Raw genomic sequence first — 8,221 nt, forward strand, 5'->3', positions numbered from 1 at the left:
CATTCATCTAACCAAATGACGTAATCAGTTTTACCGTTAGAGTCATCAGGTATGATTATTGGTGAGAACAGCATTATAAAATACTTTGAAGCCATTAAAAAACAATGAGGCGGGCTTCCCTGGTGGTGCAGTGGTTGAGAGTCAGCCTGCCGATGCAGGGGACACGGGTTCGTGCCCCGGTCCGGGAAGATCCCACATGCCGCAGAGCGGCTGGGCCCGTGAGCCGTGGCCACTGGGCCTGCGCATCCAGAGCCTGTGCTCCGCAACGGGAGAGGCCACAGCAGTGAGCGGCCCGCGTACCGCAAAAAAAAAAAAAAAAAAAAAAAAAAAAAAAAAAAACATGAGGCAGATCTATCTCTATGTACTGAGATATGGTTTACTAAAAAAGTGCAGAGCAATTAAAAAAAGGGAAGATCTGTCAATATTAAACCTGCATCTCTCCATACTAATAATGCGTAAAGCTGCACGGCAGCTGCCTGCCTTAAAAAGGGCATCCACGCTTCTGTTTGCCCACCTCCTCTTATTGTTCTTATTTTTTTAAGTAAAATTTAAATATTAGGAGAAGTACTATATCCACAGACTTTAAAGTCTGAAAGTGCAAACAGGGATACAGTGAACAGTCTCCTTTCAACTCCTATCCCACAGCCAAACAGCTCCTCTCTTGTAGCCTTGCAGAGATGTTCTGTACATACACAACCAAATACACACACATATATGTACTCATACTTTTTCCCTTTTCTTTACAAAAATGATAACTCACTAAACTCTTTGTTCTTTACCTTGCATTTTCTCTTAACAGTGTCTCTTGGAGATTATTTTGTATCTGTACAAAAGAGAGCTTTCTCGTTGTTGCTTTTTTTTGTTGTAGTATTTATTTGTTTGGTTTGGTTGGGGGGGATTGTTTGTTTTTGTTTTTGTTTTACTGCTGGATAGAATTCCATTCAATGGATGTACCATGGTGTATTTAACCAACACCCTACTGGTGGACTTAGGGGATAATTCTAATCATTTGCTATTATAAACATTTCTATAACAAATAATCATCTACAAATGGTACCTCACACGTTAATAAGAATAAATTCTAGAAGCAGAATTGCAGGGTCAAAGAGTAGATGCTAAAATGAAGCTTTTAATCACAAGGGACAAAACATGGTATCAGAAAGATTAAAGATGGTCTTGCTATACTTGCTACACTACACTGACTGACCCACTTGATATCTTGCATTATCTCTTCCACCATACAATAAGTTCAAGCAAGGCAAAAATCTGTCTGTCTTATTTATCATTGCATCTTAGAACACAGTGTCAATAAATAGTCGCTAAAGGAAGGGAGAGAGGAAGGAAGAGTATATTTTATTTTTTTGGCTGCGCTGCATGGCATGTGGGATTTTAGTTCCCTGACCAGGGATCGAATCCATGCCCCCTGCATTGGAAGCACAGAGTCTTAACCACTGGATAGCCAAGGAAGCCCAGAAGAGTTATTTTAAATAGAGGCTAGTCCTTGGGTATGGTGACCCCAGAGAGGTCCTGCTTACCCAAAGACCCTGATTTTTATGACCTAATGAAATAAGAAACCATCAGGCTCCCTAAAAAGTCTCCAAAGTACACCAGAGGGAAAAATAAGAGAAACTCAACACCAGGGTCAGGCCATAGGAGAGTGAACATATTTCCTTCTGAGACAAGGAGCTGTGTTAGATGCTGCTCTCCTAGTTGGCCCGAGTGAGAACAATATTGTGGATGCCAGACTCACTATTCCAGGAAGGGAAGAGCTGAGCTGGAGATAGAAAGATGGTCCATCAGGGGAAAAGATAATCAACCCTCTGGCCTCATTTTAGTTTTAACTAGATCCACATTTGCTCTCCAGTTTGACAGAATGATGTTGACAAATGCCTTTTGTTTTCATCCAGATACTCCCCAGATGGTTTCAGGAGTCCCTGAGCGGTATGTTTTGGCACAAATCTACCCATAGGATCTTCAAGAAAGCTCATCCCTAAGCAAATTCAATAAAACAAAATGAACAGGCTGCTAGCTAGAATTTTCTCCAAACCCAACGTTAAGGCCTGATGCATTTTTCAAACATGGAAGCCACCAGTAGGCCCACAGTAAAACTTGTTGAATCTTATGAATGTGTGAAGGCAGAGCGTTGAAGGTGTCACAAGATGACACTAAGGGTTTGAGAACTTCCTCCCTCCCAATCCAGTAAAGCCAAGTTTGGGAGGAGGAAGGAGAATAAGAAGGAGTAGGGGGGAGAGCGGGCAGGAGAGACGTGGTCCTGACTGCAGAGACGGGGATGAGCCTGGGAGGGAAGCAGGAGGGCAGTGAGGCAGAAGTCTTCCACACTCTGGTTCAGAGAGAGAGAGAAAGAGAAAGAGGAAGGGCAAGGAAGGGAGGAGATGGGAGGAGAGGAGGGCAGAAGACAGAGGAGAAGAGAAGAGAAAGGGAGCGAGGAGAGGAGAGGAGATCTGGGGGCACACGAAGACCTGCTGGGCTCCCCAGGTACCGTCTCCCCAAGCTGGGAAGAGCGAACACCTAAATACCCGCAAACCTCCTTCATGGAAAAGGCAGGTCTTCCTGGAGGAAGACCACAGAGTCCATGAGAGGCTGCCTCCTGGGAGGTTATGGAAACAGGGGCTGCGGGCAGGCCAACTGGAGAGGCGTTTCGGCGACGGTTTGCCCTGGTATGTGAAAAATTTTTCCTGCTTAGATAGTTGGCAAACATTTTAGAGGCAAAATGGAATTTATTAACAGAAAATATTTGTCAAGGATTATTCCTTCCCCCTCCCTCTGTTCTTTTCTTTCTTTCCTTTCTTTCTCTCTCTCTCTCTTTTTTTTCTTCCTCTTCTCAGGGTGGAGGACTTCATCAGCCAGATTCTTTCATCTTCCTTTGTGGTTCGGATCTATAAGCCTGGCTTGAAGGAAGAGAGAGATGGCTTTAGGGGAAATGCTCACCCCCCACCCCCAATAGGATAGCTTCCTCCTCTACACACAGGTGTCAGCTTTCTGCCCGGAAGAGCTTGGACTGACATGGAATCGTCTTTCCAGAGGAATTCCTTCTGTTTCCCCCTGGCATGGGCTTGAAGCACCCCCAGAATTGCATCTGAATCTATAATTGCTATCAGTGCTGTGGCTTTTATCTTTTCGAACCTCCATTTCTTCAGGAGGAAAATGAGGGGAGAATAATACTTAGCTCTTGCCATTGTTGTGAAGAGGAAATGATAAAGTATATGTTGAGTGTCTGGTACAGGGTCTGGCCCAGAGTAAAAACCTCAGTGGATGGTAGCTCTGCTCCTTCTGATAAAGGACAGAGACCCTGGTGGCAACCTGCTCACAGGGTTAATCAATTTAGACCTAGAATATGGTGCTTTGGGTATCAGTTAATAAAGAAGAGGTGACACTCAGCCTTGATGAAACCTACACTTAACCAGAGGTAGCAAAAATGGACAATGTTTATTGAAAGTTTACTAAGAACCAAGTGTTCTAAAACTTTACAGTATTATTTAACCCACCCAAGTACCCTCCTATTTTCCCAAGGCTAATAGTATTAAAGTGGCCGAACCAGCATTGAACACAGACCATCTTCTTCCCCAAACTACTTTCTTAACCGTAATGGATGTTGCATCGAGGTAGCAATGAAAGGGAAACACGGAATCATATTTTTGTGGATTGAACAGGCTTGCAGATCAGCTTTTCCAGATCTGTTTTGAGGAGGAGGGAAATGAAGCCCAGAGACAGGAAATTCTCACTCAGGGCCATGTAGCTGGTGATGGTGGAGCCAGGAGCAGAAGCCCGGCTTCTGGAATTTCGGGTCAGTGTACTGCCACCTAGAAAGAGAGGACCAGCAGAATCTGCTGCAAGGGAGAGACTGCTGGCTAGCCACATTGCTCTTGAGAACTGCGGGTCTTGACTTGGATCCCCAAATGGGAATTTAATCTAAATTGAACCCACCCCAAACCACATGTTTTATCAAGCACCTTGACTGAGTGCTTGCTGTGAGGGGGGCACCCAGGCGGGCAGATACCATGGGGGAGACTGAGGCGGAGGGCCCCTTATTTGTGGGACTGGGAACAGGCTCTGGTCCATGTTATGCTCATCTCTGATGAACTGGAATGTGGCAGCTACAGGGACATGACTCCAGAAACCATTGTTAGGCTCTGGGTGGAGGCGCAGAGGAAGAGGGACCTGTGGGGAACAGCGGTCAGGAAAGACTCATTCGCAATGACCCTAGGAAACGACAGGCAGGGCGTCATTGTTTCCCATCTAAGCAGAGCCCAGCCACACCTGTACACACGGGTACAGCCATATCAGTTCTTAAACTGAAAACATCCTGTACCACTTGGTAAACAGCCAGTACCCTGAGCCCCACTAGTGATTAGGCCACCCCATTCTCTCTCCTGGCACCTTCATACCTCCCTCCAGTCCAGCAACTAAAGAGTTAACACTTGCCCGAGCAGAGGTCCTTGGAGCGCAGACTCCTGCCTTCGAGCTGGCTCTCTGTGAAGACTGGTCTCAGACTAAACTCATTCTCACTGTTTTTAAATAGTTTGAATGTCACCTCCAGATGAAACTACCCAAATGGAATGAGGCATCTAACAGAGCCACATGGGGTCCATTTGGGATGGCTCCTCGGAGGACAAACCTTGCAAAGGAAATCTGAAGGGGTAAGAGATGCAATTTAGTGCCTGGGAGAGTGAGGGATTGGACAAAATCTCTGATTAAGGGGCACTCCTCCTGCGCATGCTGGGGCTTAAACACAGGGTTCAGGCGCCCTGCACATCCCTCTGCCCTTAACCACCCTCTGGGCCCCTCCCCTGTGACGGACCCTGAGGGCAGGCCTAGCAGCCAGTGGCCGCATTATTAATACTCCTTGATCTGCCCGACTCCCCGTTGTTTCCCTGCCAGCTGCGCCCTCCCTCTCCTCTTTGCTCCTAGACAACATGTGCTGGAAGAATGCGGGTCAGAACAGCCACAGAGGGCTCCCAGCAACCCCTGAAATCCTCTGCCCGGCAGGGGCCTCCAGAGGTTATCTAGGCAGGGTCGAGGATAGAAGACTTTCACTGGGATGCAGATGCTTTTCAGGGAAAGAGGTTCGATAACTTCTGGGGGATGGTGTCCTATATCTTGTAACAGTTGGGAAAGGGCTCCTTAAGGCTTCATCTCAGTTCCTTCTATTCAAAGGGAGAAAGAGTGAATTGGAACAGGGAGGAAGGGAGAGGAGGGGAGGGCCAAAGCCCATCCCCTCCCCCTATCTTGCTATGGAAATGGAGAAACCAGATGGCAGCTCATTTCACTGGCTCTGGAGCTGGACAGCCCTGGGTTCACCTCCGGGCTCTCTCCTTACCAGCTGTCTGACTCCGACAGGTTATCTAACCTCCCAGGACCCAGTTTTCTCATCTATAAAATTGGAATAATAATAACTCAGGGTCCTTGTAAGGATGAAATGAGGCAATGGATGGAAAGCATCTACCCATGTGACTACTGTTAGTTCCCTTCTCTTCCTTCCTCATATTAAGTTGGGCAAGAAGACAAAAACTGTCTCCCTAGCCATTGAAATATTCATAAAATAAGCTTAGGAGTTCTTTCTGCCAGCTACATATTTTCTCGCATATCTTCACCTGGTCTTTTCTTTCCTCGGGTTCCCCATCCCTCCCTGGTCATCTCCTGGGAATAAAAGAATAAGAGATGCCCAGACAGTCAGAAGATGGTTCCTGAAGCCAAGCAGAGATTTCAGAAGGGACAGTTTCTACCGTTTTGTACTGCATACCAGGAGCCTCTCCAATGTTCATAGTGTATAACCTGGAACTTCACTTCCAGGAATCAAAGTGAAAACATTTGAAGATTTAAAGCTTCAAAGATTTATGTATAAGGGTATGAGATATGTGTGTGTATACACACACACATAAGTCTGACACATATATTTACTTGACGTTTAGGTTGTGATATACATATGATGTGATTGATATATATATATATATAAAAACATAACCTAAATGTCAGGTAAATGCTAAACAAATTAAATAAGTAAATAAATAAAAAAATAAATAATTTTTTTATGCTAGAACATTATCAAGCCATTAAAAATTAGGTTTGGTGCACCCCAATGTTTATAGCAGCGTTATTTACAATTGTTAAGATATGGAAGCAACCTAAGTGTCCATCAACAGATGAATGGATAAAGAAGATGTGGCATGTGTATACACACACACACACACACACACACACACACACACACACACACACACACCAATGGAATACTACTCAGCCATAAAAAAGAATGAAATTTGCAACGACACAAATGGACTTGGAAGGTATTATGTTTAGTGAAATAAGTCAGACAAAGAAAGACAAATACTGTATGATATCATGTGTATGTGGAATCTAAAAAACACAACAAACCAGTGCATATCACAAAAAAGAAGCAAACTGACAGATATAGAGAACAAACTAGTTGTTACCAGTGGGGAGAAGGAAGGAGGGAGGGACAAGACAGGGGTAGGGGACTGAGGTACAAGCTACTATGTATAAAATAAATAAGCTACAGAGATATATTGTACAGCACAGAGAACATAGCCGATATTTTATAGTAACTACAAATGGAGTACAAACTAAAAATTGTGAATCGCTATGTTGTACACCTGAAACATATGATATTGCAAATCAACTATACCTCAATTTTAAAAAAAGGAAAAGTACACTGGAGCAAAAACAAATAGGTTTGGGAAAATATTTAGTGAGAGAGAGAGACTCTTAAAATATAAAGCACAGTGAAAAGTCAAGACACATACTGTATTCATGGCACGATCTCAAATATTCAAGAGATGTTTGAGTGCAGACAAAAGGCTGCAAGGAAATTCACCAGAATATAAATTCTGGTCAACTCTGAGTATTGGAAGGAAAAGTGAGGTTTATTTCCTTCATTACAAAAGTAATCCATGTCACTGTAGAAAATTTGAAAAATGCAGAATGGGATAACCAGAAAAGGTTGATTTGAATTTTTAAGTATCTTTAAAAAGAATGGGTGGTTTCCAATGAACCCACCAAAAACAGCGGTCAAAATCATCAGCTCCTCTACTACCTGCTACCCACCTCCAGTGTTTGTAACACTATCCTCCATACACACCTACACACACGCACACACACATGCACCGACCCCTGCCTACACATATGCACACACATGCATGCACAGAACACACCTGAGATTCCCACCTAGGCATGTGGTCAAGTCCCTTGGGGTTGTTGCAGGAGCCCGAGGCTAAGGAGAAAGTGTCTGCTGGAAGGATGGAAGAGAAAAAATAAGAGGAAGTGGGCGTGGGGCTTGTGAGGGAGGAGTGAAATGAGAAGGGAGGGGGAGTGGACTTCTAGGAATAAAATTCCTGCAAATCACCATCTTCGTTCAGAAAGATGAGCTGAGTTTTTCCAGGGAAAGGAGAGTCCACAGGATGGTTGGGGTGGCAGTTGTTTTAAGAAAAATAGAAGCAACTGGTCCGGAAGGACTTGAGGGGCTTTTGCTCCCCAGCACCAGGGGCGCCAGTGTTCTGTTGTCCCTTAACAAACCACCCCCCACGACTTAGCGACTCTATGAGCAACAAGCATTTATCGTGCTCAAGGACCTGCAATTTGGGCGGGGCCGGATGGGAGCAGCTCACCTCTGCTGCACGTTCTGTCTGCTGGGCTGGCTGGACCGGGGGCTTCCAGGACGGCTCACTCACGGGGCTGGCACCTTGGCACTGGGTGTTCAGCCAGGGCCACGGGCCTGGAGCCTCGCTTCCTCCCCACGTGGGTCTCTCCTCCCCACAGGCCGCTTTGGCTCCCACTCGGCACAGGGCTGGCTTCCAAGAGCGAGCATCCCAGGAGACAGGAGGTGCCGGCTGCCCGTTTCTGAAGAGCTGGACCCAGACATGGGCACAGCGCCTCGTCTACTGTATTCTTTCGTCAAATGGTCACAAGGGCAGATTCAAGGGGAAGGGAGACAGATCCCGCCTCTCAAGAAGCGGAGGGTCAAAGGATTTGGGAACTGTGTTTTAAATTTCTACAGAGGGCGACAGATAAGATCAGTTCTCAAGGGGTTCCTCCAGACCAAGCTGTTTACAGCATCACGGCACTCATGAAGGGTGGATGGGATAAGAATCTGTGGGGTGAGCAACGTTGCATCATATCCATAAAGAAGCAGCCTGCTCTGGCCTGGGAAAGGAAAGTCCAGTTTTTCTTTGTGGTCTGCTTCCCA

General features: G+C 45.6%; 1 long non-coding RNA gene across 1 annotated transcript; it reads right to left on the bottom strand.

Annotated features, from left to right (window-relative positions):
- Positions 1-2,750: 2,750 nt before the first annotated feature.
- Positions 2,751-7,876, bottom strand: LOC132521650 (uncharacterized). The gene is made up of 3 exons (XR_009540928.1): positions 7,644-7,876; positions 7,204-7,267; positions 2,751-2,909 (listed from the first exon to the last, which is right to left on the bottom strand). It is a non-coding gene; the product is annotated as an uncharacterized LOC132521650 (long non-coding RNA).
- Between the last annotated feature and the right edge of the window lie 345 nt (positions 7,877-8,221).

Source organism: Lagenorhynchus albirostris, chromosome 6 (assembly GCF_949774975.1).
Source record: "Lagenorhynchus albirostris chromosome 6, mLagAlb1.1, whole genome shotgun sequence".
NCBI lineage: Eukaryota > Metazoa > Chordata > Mammalia > Artiodactyla > Delphinidae > Lagenorhynchus > Lagenorhynchus albirostris.